The sequence below is a fragment of the Onychostoma macrolepis genome, chromosome 24 (assembly GCF_012432095.1).
Source record: "Onychostoma macrolepis isolate SWU-2019 chromosome 24, ASM1243209v1, whole genome shotgun sequence".
Lineage (NCBI taxonomy): Eukaryota > Metazoa > Chordata > Actinopteri > Cypriniformes > Cyprinidae > Onychostoma > Onychostoma macrolepis.
Genome location: NC_081178.1, coordinates 7856637 through 7872597, shown reverse-complemented (window position 1 = coordinate 7872597; position 15961 = coordinate 7856637). Strand labels below are relative to the sequence as shown.

General features: G+C 36.6%; 1 long non-coding RNA gene across 3 annotated transcripts in view; it reads left to right on the top strand.

The window, feature by feature from the left end:
• Positions 1-1211: 1211 nt before the first annotated feature.
• LOC131532840 (uncharacterized) overlaps positions 1212-15961 on the top strand; it is a 59276-nt gene continuing 44526 nt past the window's right edge. The window contains exons 1-4 of one of the 3 annotated variants that reach the window (XR_009268968.1): positions 1212-1417; positions 2298-2420; positions 6734-6792; positions 8037-8380. This is a non-coding gene — a long non-coding RNA (uncharacterized LOC131532840). Of the gene's footprint in view, positions 1418-2297; positions 2421-6733; positions 6793-8036; positions 8381-15961 lie in introns of those variants that run through there. The other 2 variants (XR_009268969.1, XR_009268970.1) reach the window with 2 other exon arrangements.

Genomic DNA, 15961 nt, shown 5'->3' with positions numbered 1-15961 from the left:
TCATTATTTTCACAGTATTTTTGATCTATTAAATGCAGCCTTGGTGAGCAAAAGGTCTTTCAAAAACATGAAGAAATCTTTTGACCGGTTGTGTGTAATATTGTGGTGGGTCATACGAAGCCCATCTGATATTCAAATACTCTTGATTGCTTTGCCTAGAGGAGAAAAAAATTCCAGTTTCCATCTGTGTCCAATGGCATTCCCAACTAGGGCCCTTTTATCACTTTTGAAATTATGCCTGATAAATGTCTTGGTAATTCTCAATATTTCCACGACGTCTGGTGCATTTGTCATCATTGAAGTCAGTGGCAGAGTATCTCACAGATGGGAACTCCTCACGGGTGGCATTGAAGTACGAGCCGCCCGACGCACATGTGTGATTGATGACAACGTCTGTGTAGATCTTCACCTGCAGGAGCCGCATCGGTTCATTACCATGAGCCCACAGCACAACACTGCCTACCAGGACACATCAAAGGACATTGCTGCGCTTTCCTATCTACAGCGGCAACGCAATGAGTGTATCAAAGAGCTTTGGAGATCTAATACAAGGAGAACATTTTTAATGAGGAGATCTGCATTTAGATAAATATAATTCAGTCAGGGACATCACTTGGGCAGGACAACTGGGAACATTATCCCATGCCCAAAGGGAGAGGGGGTCCACCCACAAAAAAATGTGTTCTATTTAAACTAATATGTGTTGGTTTTTAATCTATTTCTAAGGTGGTTTAGGTGGTCAATTTTGCTACAGGGCTACCCTAAGGCAGGGTTTATATATAAGCTTGTCAATATATTATTGAACATAATTGGCGCTTGCAGATACAGTATATCTAAATTATGTATCCAATAAAAACAGAAGTCACATACACATTTATAGAATTCATTTTACAATTCAGAAGCACATACTACATGGTCAAACTGAGCGTTCATACACTAAAAAAGTGATAAGTTGACTTAACTAAAACAAATTGAGGAAACCCGTTGCCTTAAAATTATTAATTAAATAATAATTAAAAAAAAAAAAAAAAAGCGAACTTGACAATTCATGTTATGTCAACATCACTTTTTACAGTGTATAATAACCTGTCACTGCGATAATGTCCGCCTCTCATGTTAATACCATCGCATTGATTGGCTGATTACCCTGTCAGTGTGATATTTCCCGCCTATCAGGTTCTCTTCTTCACTCTGATAATTAGAGTGTCAAAGCGAAAATACCCGCGTCTTTTGCCCACAACAATCGGTTTGCAAGTCTTCTTGAATGAGAGCAACTGGTGAAAATGGACATTCTAAAGCACGTACTGCCCATGTACCACGATTTTAGATTAGATACAAACTTGAAATGATCCCGTGAGTGAGCCATTTTTGGCGACCAGTTAACTCAACAGGTTTTTGAACAATCATAACATTAACAGTAAGTATCAGAGCTTTAACAGTACTAGCAATTAAAATCTACAAAACATTTATATTTATCTATGTATGTTTGTATATAAAATCGCCTATATTATATTATATTATATTAATTATATTATATTATATTATATTATATTATATTATATTATATTATATTATATTATATTATATTATATTATATTATATTATTATATTATATTATATTATATTATATTAATGTGACCCTGGACCACAAAACCAGGCATAAGGGTCAATCTTTTGAAATTTTGAAGCTTTCCATTGATGTTTGGTTTTTTAGGATCGGACAATATTTGGCTGAGATACAACAATTTGAAAATCTGGAATCTGAGGGTGCAAAAAAATAAAAAATAAAATCCAAATATTGAGAAAATCGCCTTTAAAGCTGTCCAAATGATGTTCTTAGCAAAGCATATTACTAATCAAAAATTAAGTTTTAATATATATACGGTAGGAAATTTACAAAATATCTTCATGGACCATGATCTTTACTTAATATCCTAATGATTTTTGGCATAAAGGAAAAATCGATTATTTTGACCCATACAATGTATTTTTGGCTATTGCTACAAATATACCTCAGTGACTTAAGACTGGTTTTGTGCTCCAGGGTCACATATTATATTAGAAAATGCTCAAGTTGCTAACCCAGGCCATAATCTAACTCAAAAATCTGAAAGACCAACAAGAATATTCCAAAAACCATCTTGACCTTCCGGTGAACTGTCTGGACCAGCTGTCATGTTCCATATGATAAATATTGACCCACTTTACATCGCAGCATAACTTTTTGTTTTACCCCTCACATGACTTTTTGTGAGTTTTCCTCTGTTTGTTGAAATGTAGGTTCTTTTTGTTCTTAGGACCAGGGGTGAGAGCTGGAGATTGATGCCTTGTGACACAGCCCTGGTGTTTGTGAATAACCATGACAACCGAAGAGGTCATGGGGCAGTCGGGGCATCCATCCACCCGGTCTAGGAGCCTAGGTAGGAGCTGTCCTGTCTGAGACTAAAGCACACTGACTGTTTCAGCAGGAGCCAAACAAACATCATGAATGATGACTCTTGTCTGCTCTCATGGTCTTCAAAATGTACAAAATGACTGTGGCCCATCCCTACGGAAAGGGTCACGTCTAGCTACTGCTGGGACCGGTATGTTGTGAAAGGAAAGGTGGATTGCAGTGACGTAAAGCACTAGAGAGTCAGAGGGGGAAAATGTGACAGCTGTGGAGCTAAAAATAGACAAAAAGTCTGGCTTGAACCTACATCTATCTATCTATCTATCTATCTATCTATCTATCTGTCTATCTATCTATCTATCTATCTATCTATCTATCTATCTATCTATCTATCTATCTATCTATCTATCTATCTATCTATCTATCTATCTATCTATCATCTGTCTATCCATCCATCCATCCATCCATTGTTGTGTAATTCTGTCATTCTATCTATGTTATATCTGTCTATTGTCTAAGTTTTGGAGTGTGTCCCAACAACATTTTGCTTACTGTAGTGAACAGAAGCAGAAGATGAGTGTTAAGATGCCCCATGAAGGACAAAACTTACTTGCGTTCTCTCTTCGTGCTCCAAAAGTAAACGCGTCAATGCTAAGGTGTGCTTATTCATTATGAAATGAGTGATGGCTTCGCTGTAAATATTTCATGCATGCAACTCCTAAAAGTTTCATGACGTTGTCCGAATGAGTAAGATTTGGAGAGAAAGTGAAGTAATTCATTTGAATAATTGATGTTTGATGCCTTTGATAAGAGACGTCACAAAGGTCACCATTTCAATATAACCTGAGAGACTAAAGTAATGAGCTCTTGTCCCTGTCAGAAAATGCTTATATTAGAAAAATACTGTGACTATCTCCTGTGGTCTGTTCTGTATGAACATCACTCTGAATGGGCATCTTAGTGAGCCCAGCCTGTAAGCCTTGTATGGCCGTAAATTATGTTGAGGTGTAACATTACTCATTTCGTACTACTTGAGTTCTTCATACTATGTGTGTATTGAATGCACAGTATGTTTTTTTTAACTCAAAGGCCCTATTTACATTTACATTACATTTACATTTAGTCATTTAGCAGACGCTTTTATCCAAAGCGACTTACAAATGAGGACATTAGAAGCAATCAAAACCAACAAAAGAGCAACAACATGCAAGTGCTATTACAAGTCTTGGTTAGCCTAACGCAGTGCACATAAAAAGTTTTTTTTTTTTTTTTTTTTAAGAAAAGGAGTAGATAGAATATAGAAAAAAGAAACCTAGTGTTTCTTTTTATTTATTTATTTATTTTTATAAGAAACAAGTAGATAGAATAGAAAAAAGAAAGCTAGTGTTAGTTTTACAAGAAAAGCTAGCAGTTAGAGAGTAAATATGCAATTGATGGAGGGTCAAATGTGTTATTTTTTTTTAAATAAAAAGAAGACAGATAGATTAAATAAAATGAGAATAGAGAGTGCTAGAGTTAGAGGGTCAAATAAAGATGGAAGAGATGAGTTTTTAGCCAATTCTTGAAGATGGGTAAGGATTCAGCTGCTCGGATTGAGTTGGGCAGGTCATTCCGCCAGATGGGAACAGTTAATGAAAAAGTCTGTGAAAGTGATTTTGTGCCTCTTTGGGATGGCAAAGATTTTTTTCCAAGACAATATTTGAAGGCACTTCTATCTACAGTAATACAGCTGATATGTACCTCTTTTTTTGTATTAGAATTTTAATAATTATTATTATTTTTATTATTATTTTTTACAACTGGGCCCCCCTGGAAGTTCCAGTCTAATCTAAGGTTTTCCTTTGCTTGGATGTGGACATACATAATACACTAAAATGGCTAGATATCGAGTAAGTAGTTATAAATAAATAACCTTGTGTACTGTATGTGAAGTGTGTTCTGAGTGTTTGCGCTCTGAAACCATAAAGGCATCTCTGCCGTACCTCCTCCGAGTATCACATCTTAAAGTGTAGCTCAGGTTAACTTAGCGCTGACAAAATGAAGGCCAGAGCTGGTCTTCATCTCATTAGTTTTTTTGTGCTGTCTGAAACCCCAGTTGAATCTTCGACTTATTTCATCTGCAGTAACCTTGCTTATTCCCATCGGACGTATTTGTGTTGGTGTAAAGAATTTATGGCGATCTAAAAGAAATGTATAAATCCTCGGTTTGGCTTTTTCAGGGCCATTGGGGTGGACAGTGATCAGAATGTGTAAGAACGGCTCCCTCTGAGACTCTTTGTGACTAATACATCTCCCCTCCTTCGCTGAATGCCAAACAGGACCTACATGACTGTGGTGGGGTTCTTACCCAGCTGTAAGCTGGCCTTCAGTGATGAATCTTAGTCAGCTTGTGTGTGCTGTGAGACATCCTGTGCAGGTTTTTGTTGTTAGCAGAATCCCATATGAGTTTTCGCTCAGCAGGAGTGAAGGAAGGACATGGAATGGGGGCACAAGGATCTATATTTGCAGCTGAAAAGGGATCTATCGGGCCGTTTGCCTAGAGGCATGCTGTGAAATGCGTGTTCGTCATTGGCTTAACACTACAGTCAAAATACCAGAGCAAAAGCCATTATGCATTTGATTGGCAGGGACGATGGAGAACTTTGTATATGATGTTTTGCCAGTGAATAACTGCTTGATAGATTGAACTCACGGACCACGGTCCTGTCACTCCTATTCAGTTTCAACTGATTCTGGTTCCTGTGGATTGTGGCCAATTCAAGTTCCAATGTATGATTTAAAATCAAGCCAGTTCTTAAATTCTGAGCTCTAGTTGGTAGTGTTATCACAATACCAAAATTTTGACTTTGTAATGAAATCTGACTGAAGCATCTCGATACTACTACTGAACCAATACTATGACAAAAACATGGAACAACAGGAAAAGTAATTGAATGATAAATTATTCAAATGGAGGTTATAGTTATTTTATCTATTAAAAAAGCATTTCATCCTGTCGGCGCCAATAGCCTCGTGGTTAGTGCGTCGACATATAGTGCAACTGCGCGACCCGAGTTTGATTCTCGAGTTCCTTTGCCGATCCCGCTCCCCTCTCTCCTCCCAGTAAATTCCTGTCATCTCTCTACTGTCCTATATGAATAAAAAAATATTTCATCCACTTAAAAAATAAAAAAATAAAAATAAAATTCATATGCCAGTGCCAAAGTTTTCTCAAATTCCATTTTTTTCCATTTTAATTTTTCTAGACTCTATTTTACTGGTTACATTAAAAATATTAACCAGAAAGCATGTCGTTAATTGAAATCATGAAACATACACAATTTAACAGCAATTTATTAAAAGTTGAACAAAAAAATAAATTTTTAAGGCCCTAGAAATTTCAGAAATACTGCATTTAAAATTTTTTGGTAAATAAATTCTGTTAAATAATTTTTCTGGTAAATATTCCTTAAATATTGTTTTAATAATATTTTATTAGTACTATCATTACATTAACTAATATATTACTGTCAAGTTAAACCAAACTTTTATTTTGACGGGTTGCTGCAAACGTTTGTTTGTATATGATATGATGATATTTTTACGCAAACAAAACGGTAAAATGCTCATGAACTGACTCTCAGAGCTGTTCTAGAGATTATGTTCATGTGTTCATATACTCATATGTTGAGCTGGCAGATGCAGAAAACACTGTGAGCATCACGTGTGCTTCACTCTGTGTGCAGTAAATGAAACCACACTTTTTATGACTGGATTCCACGATTCCGTCCACGTTTTCCACATCGTGGAAATCATAGTGCCCAAGTAAACAGTGGTTTACACAGGAAATATGGCTCTTATTAAAATGCCTTCTTGAAGTACCGGTTCTAGTAAAATGAAGAATTGTACCATTTTTAAAAGCAGTGTACCGCGATAAGTTTTTAGTACTGGTATATCGTGCAACTTGTTTGTATTCCGTTCACATATTCTTGCTTTAGATGTTGTGAACACAGACAAGCAGAGGTATACAGAGAGTGAAGCATCCCAGTGCTTTTACGCTAAATATCAGCAGTCCTAAAATGCTGTTTGGCCCTCGAATTAGAGGACTGCAACTGTTGTATAAATTCATCTAGTTTGGTTGGACAGGGTTTATATTATCAATGCATCATGCTAATTTCAAATCAAAAACTTGAAAATGTGGCAAGGCAGTGATATGGCAGAGTTGGCAATATGTTACAGCCTCATAAAATTACTGAGCAGAAACGATATTTCTCATCCACTGATATGTCTGTAGCTTTCATTATTAATAACATGAATTATTGAACAGAACACGTCTCCTAATGTCTCATCATTCTCCTTAAGCAGGTGGGAGGTTTTCTCAAAAGGATGCTGGAGAGATTGCATCTAGCATACCAATGAAAGTGAGTATGTGTGAGCATGTCTGTGTGTGTGAGACTATTACGTGAGACAACTATTAGAAAATCACACTTCATACAAGCAGTGGAATCCTATGGAAGAGCAGAGGGGACTGAGTTGAAACGTAAGTAATACGAATAAATTTTTAATTGAAATGACAGTGTCAGATTCATTGCAGTCATTTCCCAAGTTTGGACCGAAAAGATGCCTGACATTTGACCTCAGAATGCCACTCTAATACGAATGAAAAATTCCTTTAGCTAATGATTCCTCGGGCAACCATTTGCAGTTTATGCATGAAATTGCAGCCATTAATTGTATTGGCTCTTTTGTACACTCTAAATAACCGTTATGTGTGCAAAACTGCGGCCCAAATGATTCAGATAGTTCTGGCAGAGCTGCAAGCTCAGTCAGAAAGAATTTTGGCTGCAAATTATGGAGGCATCCTGGGATTTCCCTCCAGTGAACATTGGCTTTGAAATCAATATAGCAAGTAAACTCAGAGGCACTGTGTGTAGTCAACTATAAGCCAAACAGTAATTGCTTAAATTGATGTAATTCTTCACGTGTCCTCCATGTGGCAAAGATAATATCAAAAGAATTATGTGTGCAGTCCAATGGTTTTGAGAGATAATCCTTAAATCAAGAACAATTAAAACTGTGATGCAGAGAGAGATGAACCTATACGTCCAGATTATGACTTTGACCTTTTTGCATTTTGCATTGTAATCTGAATCAACAATTGAGTTTAACCATATCCAAAAATGTGTAAATGCTGAATAGATTTATTTTATTTTATTTTTTGCTTGACTTCAGGACTGGGCTCAATATAGATGAATCCGATAGCCTTACGCAACTTAAACATGTGATGATCACAGTGTGTCCAGAGTCTGCTGTCTCAATGTATGACGACATAAACTTCCTCTCCAGAGCTATTCTGGGAGTTCACCTCACGAGCATATTACGGTTTCATTTGAAAAACAAAAAAAACAAATACACACTGACACTCACAACAAACAGGCAAAAAAAAAAAGTTTAGTTTAACTTGAAGAAATTATGACAAACATATTACTATTGTGTACAGAAATGTACTTCTCAAGGTAATAGTTAATTATTTTTAAGCAATGTCATACAACCAAGATATTTTTTCATCCCTGTTGTAATTTACACAGTTTTGTTGTGCAGTATCTCATTTGATCTAACTGATTAAATAAATAAAAATTCAATGTTTTTGTCACGGTGCACACAGCAGGGAGGAACGAGGAACACGGAGACGAGGATGAACTTCAAAATAGTCTTTAATGTGACATCAGGACAGGGCAAGACAAGGCAAGGCAGACACAGACAGGAACACCGGGGAATAACGAGTAGACCAGACGAAATCTAACTAAACAGGCAGGAACTAAATACACATGACAATTAATGATAATTAGACAAAACATGGCTGGACACGACTTAACTAATAAATCACACTTAACAAGGACAGGAACATGACCAAATATGGAAACAAGAGGCGGGAACACATGACAGACACGACAGAGGACTGACAGTTTTCTTGTAAATTAGGTTATATTTTCATTTGATTAAATTATAAAAGATTTATTGTTAAAGTTTTAATTCTTTAATAAACAGTTCATTTTCAAGGTTAACAAACCTGTGTGTTTGGAAAGCATTTCCTTTCCTATTAATGGTAAATGAATATTGTGATAAATATCAATATTGTATAATATGAAAAAATATTATGATACTATTTTTGGCCATATCGCCTAGCCTTACTTCATGGTCCAAATTAAAGGGGGCGTTTCAACAATGTTTTTAAACATTGTGTTTAAAAACATTGTTGTTTTACAGAAGAGCAATCTGGTCTCATGAAAAGTCATAATAATTCGGACAAAATTGTACAAACCCAGCCATAAAAGTACAATCCTATACTCAAACGCTAATGCTAATGCTTATTCTAATGTAATGTAATAAGAAATAAAATGTCAGTACTCGTACAAGCCATGTCATACTGGTATGTTACAATTTCAGCATCTCGTATGAATTATTGTGAGTTGTCATGAGTAAATGTTTTGGTAAATCTGAATGCACTAAATTGACCCATATATAACTCCTGAGGAGGAAGCTACCGCGTAAATGTTGCAGAAAAAACTTGATTGTTTTAGTTAAAACTACAGCTAACTGTGCTAGGCTAGTGGACTGAGACGAACTTCAGCACATCGCACCTGAAAAAAACTCTGCTTGGCTTGTCAACAGGTTTGTTTCTCAACTATTTCTAAACTTATTGAGCAGTTTTATGAGTTTGGAGTTCCAGCTAATTCAAAATTGTTTATAGACTTTACATGACTTGAGCTGATTGAGATTGATTGGCAGGCCGCACGCTAATTAGTCATGAATATGAGATAATATCATCACGGATTTATCCGAGTTCAAACAGGTCATCGTTAATCATCTCTGGGTATTGTGTGATTGAGAGCACTTTTCCGGTGCACTCTAAATGACCTGTTCATAAATCCCACTCTCCACTGTTTTATTATTAAAGTCTCTGCTAACCGGGCCAAGTACAGCGGAGGCGTGCGTTATAGAGGTGAGCGGCCCCTGAAAGCAGTCTTTGGGTTAAGCTCTTTTCATTTCTGGAGATCTGCAGCCCCTCTCAGCAAAGACTGCCAATCAAACGCCCAGCGCAGGGAGGGTTCATAATCTAAACCGTATTAATCTGAGCCATTTATGAGGGGTCAAGTGAAAAAGAGCTGATCGATTTGGAGTGCTCCGTGCAAACGCCGTTTCTCAATCGTCTGTGGCCCCATCCTCTAATTACAATTTGTTTTGCAATATTGAGAAATAATAGCTTTTCCTTGGTTGTCAGTTACCCTCAGAATTGGATTACGGAGCTTTGTTTAAACAGGAGAACAAATCAATACCATCTGCCTTCATGTATCCTGATCATCTCTCCTCAGCACAGCAAGCAGCTCTATGACATTGTCAATTGTTAATATCAACCCACACACAAGTCCTATTGATTTTCTGTGTATCTGGGTATTTATTATCTGTGCTGTTTTTTCCACCATATCTTCTGACCCTGTGAAGTGGCTGATTTTATCTGCATGAGATACGCCAACAAGAAGTTGATATCAAACTGGAGTTACAGGATATATAATGATTTACTGATAGGAATCTCTTGCTGGGACGGATCCATGTATAGCTTTGTTGAGAAGCACTCTTGCAATCCGGCATTTATTGACATGTATGCTAGTGTGAAAGTTGAGAGTTTTTTGGTGTCTTTTTTTTTCTATTTAATTTGTGTGTGTGTATATGTACATGTGTATGAACTATTTTGTATGCAAAATTAAGCAAAACGAAATATCGTCATGTTTTGATATCATACCCCCCTTTTAATATGTACCCCTTAAAAAACTAAAATTGAATATCCTCAAAAAAAAAAAAAAAAAAAGCAAGGTAAGACCAAATGAATTGCCTAAATAATAATAATAATAAAAAGTTATAAAATAAATATATCTTTATTTTATTATTTAGGTAATTAATTTGCATAATTTTTCATGTTTTTTTGAGGATATTAAGTTTCTAATTTGGCTTTAATATTTTATTGAGTTTTTTTTTTTTTTTTTTTTGATAAGCAATTTTAGTACTTATTTATAAAATATAATTTATATAAAACTTAAAAATAAATAATAAATAATGTTTAAAAAAAAAACTGTATTAATTATATATTTATTAAAATAAATATATATATGTGTCCGGGGAAATCAGCCGTTAGTGTCTGAATGAAAGTTTCAGACTCCATCTTTTCTGACATCAGCCGTGCTTCTTCAAGTGGCACCTGAAGAGAGAGCGAACCCGTGTCCCGCTGAGAGCCCCACAGTGTAGGCGAGAGGACATTTGGAACACTGCGGTCTTTTGAGATGTAGGTAGAGAGAGCAGGGTGTGATTCAAAGGCCTAGCTGCTGCAGTTCGCTCCGCAGTTGGTCCCAGCTTGATGCGCAATAATGACCTGTCAGAGTGGCAGGCCTGGTGCCAGAACCCCGAAGCAAAGCTAATCCATAGGGGTTATTCAGCCTAATGAATCCTAACAGCATGTAGGGAACCCACAGGGCCACAAAACATATCATCCATTCCCCTCGTTTTATTTTAACTGACGGAAGTATATTCCTGGGAAGTAGTGATCTTGAGCTGAACTCAAGTCTGTGGCCTTTGTGGTTTCTGCTCCTGGATGAAGTGTCTGTTTTATGTGTGGTTGGTCTGAGGGCTTTGATTCAAGCGTGGTGGAAGGCTCATGGTGTGTTTTAGTCTGTGATCTCAAAATGCTTGAATAATGGCGGTCTTCAAGGAGAGGTCAAGACTGTTATTGCTGTGATAGTGTTTATCATGCTCGAGATATTCGGGATAAATTGAGCACACGGATCAAATGCCATTTCTCTGAATTTATACTATTAATCCAAAGGACGCTTTTAAACAAGACTTGGATTTGAATATCTGTAACTTTTTGCAGATGGAATGCAAGAATTTACGAAGCTGCTAGGGCTCTTTGACTCCAGTCCTGGAGGACTAGTGTTCTGCCGAGTTTAGCACTCACTCTTACCAAACACATCTGAACAAGCTAATCAAATCATGTTCAGAATTACTTGCAAATTACAGACAGGTGGGTTTAATTGGGATTGGTACTAAAGTCTCAAGGACACTGGCCCTCCAGGACTGGAGTTGAAGAGCCTTGCCATAAAGTAAACTGAAGAAAAAAAAAAAACATGAAAATGTCAAAAGCTGGCAAAAGTGGCCAAATATGTATATGTATTTTTTATAATTAATTATACATTTTATTTTTATGAACAATATTTCTGTATTTAAATTGTATGTATGTTTATATAAAATGTATGTATTTTTATCAGATTAGTTTTATGATGATATATTATTTTCTTTATAAAATATATATACATACAGTGAGGAAAAAAATAAATAAAAATGATCCCCTGCTGATTTTGTATGTTTGCCCACTGACAAAGAATTGATCAGTCTATAATTTTAATGGTAGGTTTATTTGAACAGTGAGAGACAGAATATCATAAATAACAAAAAAAAAAAAGAAAAAATCAAATTTCAAAAAAGCTATAAATTGATTTGCATTTTAATGAGTAAAATAAGTATTTGACCCCTTCGGAAAACATGTCTTAGTACTTGTTGGCAATCACAGAGGTCAGACATTTCTTGTAGTTGGCCACCCGGTTTGCACACATCTCAGGAGGGATTTTGTCCCACTCCTCTTTGCAGATCCTCTCCAAGTCATTAAATTTTCGAGGCTGGCGTTTGGTGACTCGAACCTTCAGCTCCCTCCACAGATTTTCTATGGGATTAAGGTCTGGAGACTGGCTAGGCCACTCCAGGACCTTAATTTGCTACTTCTTGAGCCGCTCCTTTGTTGCCTTCCCTTACGAAACAAAAAATATACTGCAAAATATAGTGTGATATATTACATAATACATTTCCATATATTGGAAACTAGTGCTTATATTTTTCAATATATAGGAATATATGCATTGACAATGTATGGCTATATATCGATACATACAAATATATTTAGAAATTAGGACAAAGATAAATCTAATATTCATAATGTTTGATCCTTTATTGAGTATATATTGCTCATAGATGTTCCCATATAAATGTGAATATATGTACACACATATATACACACATTCACTGAATGAGTTAAATCAGATTTCTAGTTGCCAGCATACTTTGCTTCTGACTGTTAAATGAGAGTTAAAAAAAGTTAAAAGTAAGTGTTATTTCATGTGTTTTTGCTCAATATTAATATAGGGGGAGATTGGTTAGTGTTTAATGTTGTATTATTTTTAAATGTAAAAGGATTTCTAGTATGTGTAAGTTTGTGGGGTTACCGCTGTGCAGAAGAGTAGAGCCTGTGGTTAGGATGACGATTGGCCGAACACCGTTAAATTATATATTAATTACTTTATTTAAAAAGTAATGGCTGTGCAATTTTCAGCACAATGAAAATCTGCTCACTAAGTGTTTAGTATGAGCAGGTGTGCTTATGCTATACAGGTGCTGGTCATATAATTAGAATATCATCAAAAAGTTGATTTATTTCACTAATTCCATTCAAAACGTGAAACTTGTATATTATATTCATTCATTACACACAGACTGATATATTTCAAATGTTTATTTCTTTTAATTTTGATGATTAAAGCTTACAGCTCATGAAAGTCAAAAATCAGTATCTCAAAATATTAGAATATTTACATTTGAGTTTGAATAAATGACCATCCCTACAGTATAAATTCTGGGTATCTCTTGTTCTTTGAAACCACAATAATGGGGAAGACTGCTGACTTGGAAATGATCCAGAAGAGGAACATTGACGCCCTCCACAAAGAGGGTAAGTCACAGAAGGTCATTACTGAAAGGTGTGGCTGTTTACAGAGTGCTGTATCAAAGCATATTAAATGCAAAGTTGACTGGAAGGAAGAATTTGGGTAGGAAAAGTGAAACTTGTATATTATATTCATTCATTACACACAGACTGATATATTTCAAATGTTTATTTCTTTTAATTTTGATGATTAGAGCTCACAGCTCATGAAAGTCAAAAATCAGTATCTCAAAATATTAGAATATTACTTAAGACCAATACAAAGAAAGGATTTTTAGAAATCTTGGCCAACTGAAAAGTATGAAAATGAAATGTATGAGCATGTACAGCACTCAATATTTAGTTGGGGCTCCTTTTGCCTGAATTACTGCAGCAATGCGGCGTGGCATGGAGTCGATCAGTCTGTGGCACTGCTCAGGTGTTATGAGAGCCCAGGTTGCTCTGATAGTGGCCTTCAGCTCTTCTGCATTGTTGGGTCTGGTGTCTCTCATCTTTCTCTTGACAATACCCCACAGATTCTCTATGGGGTTCAGGTCAGGCGAGTTTGCTGGCCAATCAAGTACAGTAACACTATGGTCATTGAACCAGCTTTTGGTACCTTTGGCAGTGTGGGCAGGTGCCAAGTCCTGCTGGAAAATGAAATCAGCATCTCCATAAAGCTTGTCAACAGAAGGAAGCATGAAGTGCTCTAAAATTTCCTGGTAGATGGCTTCGTTGACTGTGGACATCAGAAAACACAGTGGACCAACACCAGCAGATGACATGGCAGCCCAAATCATCACTGACTGTGGAAACTTCACACTGGACTTCAAGCAACATGGATTCTGTGCCTCCACTCTTCCTTCAGACTCTGGGACCTTGATTTCCAAATGAAATGTAAAATTTACTTTCATCTGAAAAGAGGACTTTGGACCACTGAGCAACAGTCCAGTTCTTTTCTCCACAGCCCAGTTAAGATGCTTCTGACGTTGTCTCTGGTTCAGAAGTGGCTTGGTAGCCCTTTTCCTGAAGACGCCTGAGCGTGGTGACTCTTGATGCACTGACTCCAGCTTCAGTTCTCTCCTTGTGAAGCTCTCCCAAGTGTTTGAATCAGCTTTGCTTGACTGTATTCTCAAGCTTGCGGTCATCCCTGTTGCTTGTGCACCTTTTCCTACCCAAATTCTTCCTTCCAGTCAACTTTGCATTTAATATGCTTTGATACAGCACTCTGTAAACAGCCACACCTTTCAGTAATGACCTTCTGTGACTTACCCTCTTTGTGGAGGGTGTCAATGTTCGTCTTCTGGATCATTGCCAAGTCAGCAGTCTTCCCCATTATTGTGGTTTCAAAGAACAAGAGATACCCAGAATTTATACTGTAGGGATGGTCATTTATTCAAACTCAAATGTAAATATTCTAATATTTTGAGATACTGATTTTTGACTTTCATGAGCTGTAAGCTCTAATCATCAAAATTAAAAGAAATAAACATTTGAAATATATCAGTCTGTGTGTAATGAATGAATATAATATACAAGTTTCACTTTTTGAATGGAATTAGTGAAATAAATCAACTTTTTGATGATATTCTAATTATATGACCAGCACCTGTATTTATAATTTTTTGACTACACTGTATTTTGATAGTCCACTTTAGACATTCTACTAACTATAAGTAACTTTGCAACAGCAACAGCAACAGCTACATGTCTACTAATTCTCAGAGTAGACTGTTAGGTTAGGTTTAGGGTTAGTAGAATAAGTTGACATACACTTGCAAAGTTTCTCATAGTCAGTATGTTGTGGACCCATCAAAATAAAGTGTTAGAAGATATTAAGGAGACAGTGTACTAATACTCTAATGACTGCTAGTTGACAGTTGCAAAGTTACTTACTGTAAGTAGAATGTCTAAAGTGGACTATCAAAATAAAGTGTTACCAATTTTATTTTTATTTTCTTTTAACTGGAAATTGAAGTTTGTTTTCACCAGCTGTTGGCATATTGTCACTTCCCAGATAATGACCCTACATTCAGATTGCAGTGCAGCAGAAGTAAAATGGTTCATTCCTGCCACTGTCCTCATGATTTCGCCAACCGGCTGACTTATATATATATATATATATATATATATATATATTTTTCCCCCCTTTGGCTCTAACAATTGATGTTAGGCATGTCAAGAGCAGCTCTTCCCCTCTTATGCATGAGCTTGCGTATTCCAGCTCATCTGCCAAATTTACTCAGCAAAGGGACCCTGCCTCTGGAGTGCCATAATGGACTTGTCCATCACTTTTTGAGAGGATGAGGATTATAGTGGCCCAGTTGGATTATGGGTGGTTTGATCCATGACTTCCTATCCTCTTCCTATTCAAACACATTAGTCAAGGTGAATAATACAGCCGTCAGCTCTGACAGCCTCGCCCGCTATTGTCACTTACTCGCCCTACACCGCCCCAAGTAGCATTGTCTGGAGGACTGACAGCTTTCTTATGATACGCCTCACGGTGAAAGCAGAGACCCAACGTATTTTCCACCGGAGGACGTTTGTCATCCTTTCTGCCACTTTGGAGTGACAAGGAGAGATTGTCTCTTGGTGAACTGTGGGGGCAGCTCTTGAGAAATGCATGCAATGGTTACTTTTTGAGTCCCAGATGAATAACCGTTTAAAGTTGCAGGAATTTACTCTCCTCAGCATCTGACTTGTCCATTTTTTTTTTTCGCCCGGCCACCTTTTTGATGCAACTACATGACAAGTTTGTCACAGGGCAGACTTTGCGGCCTCTCAAT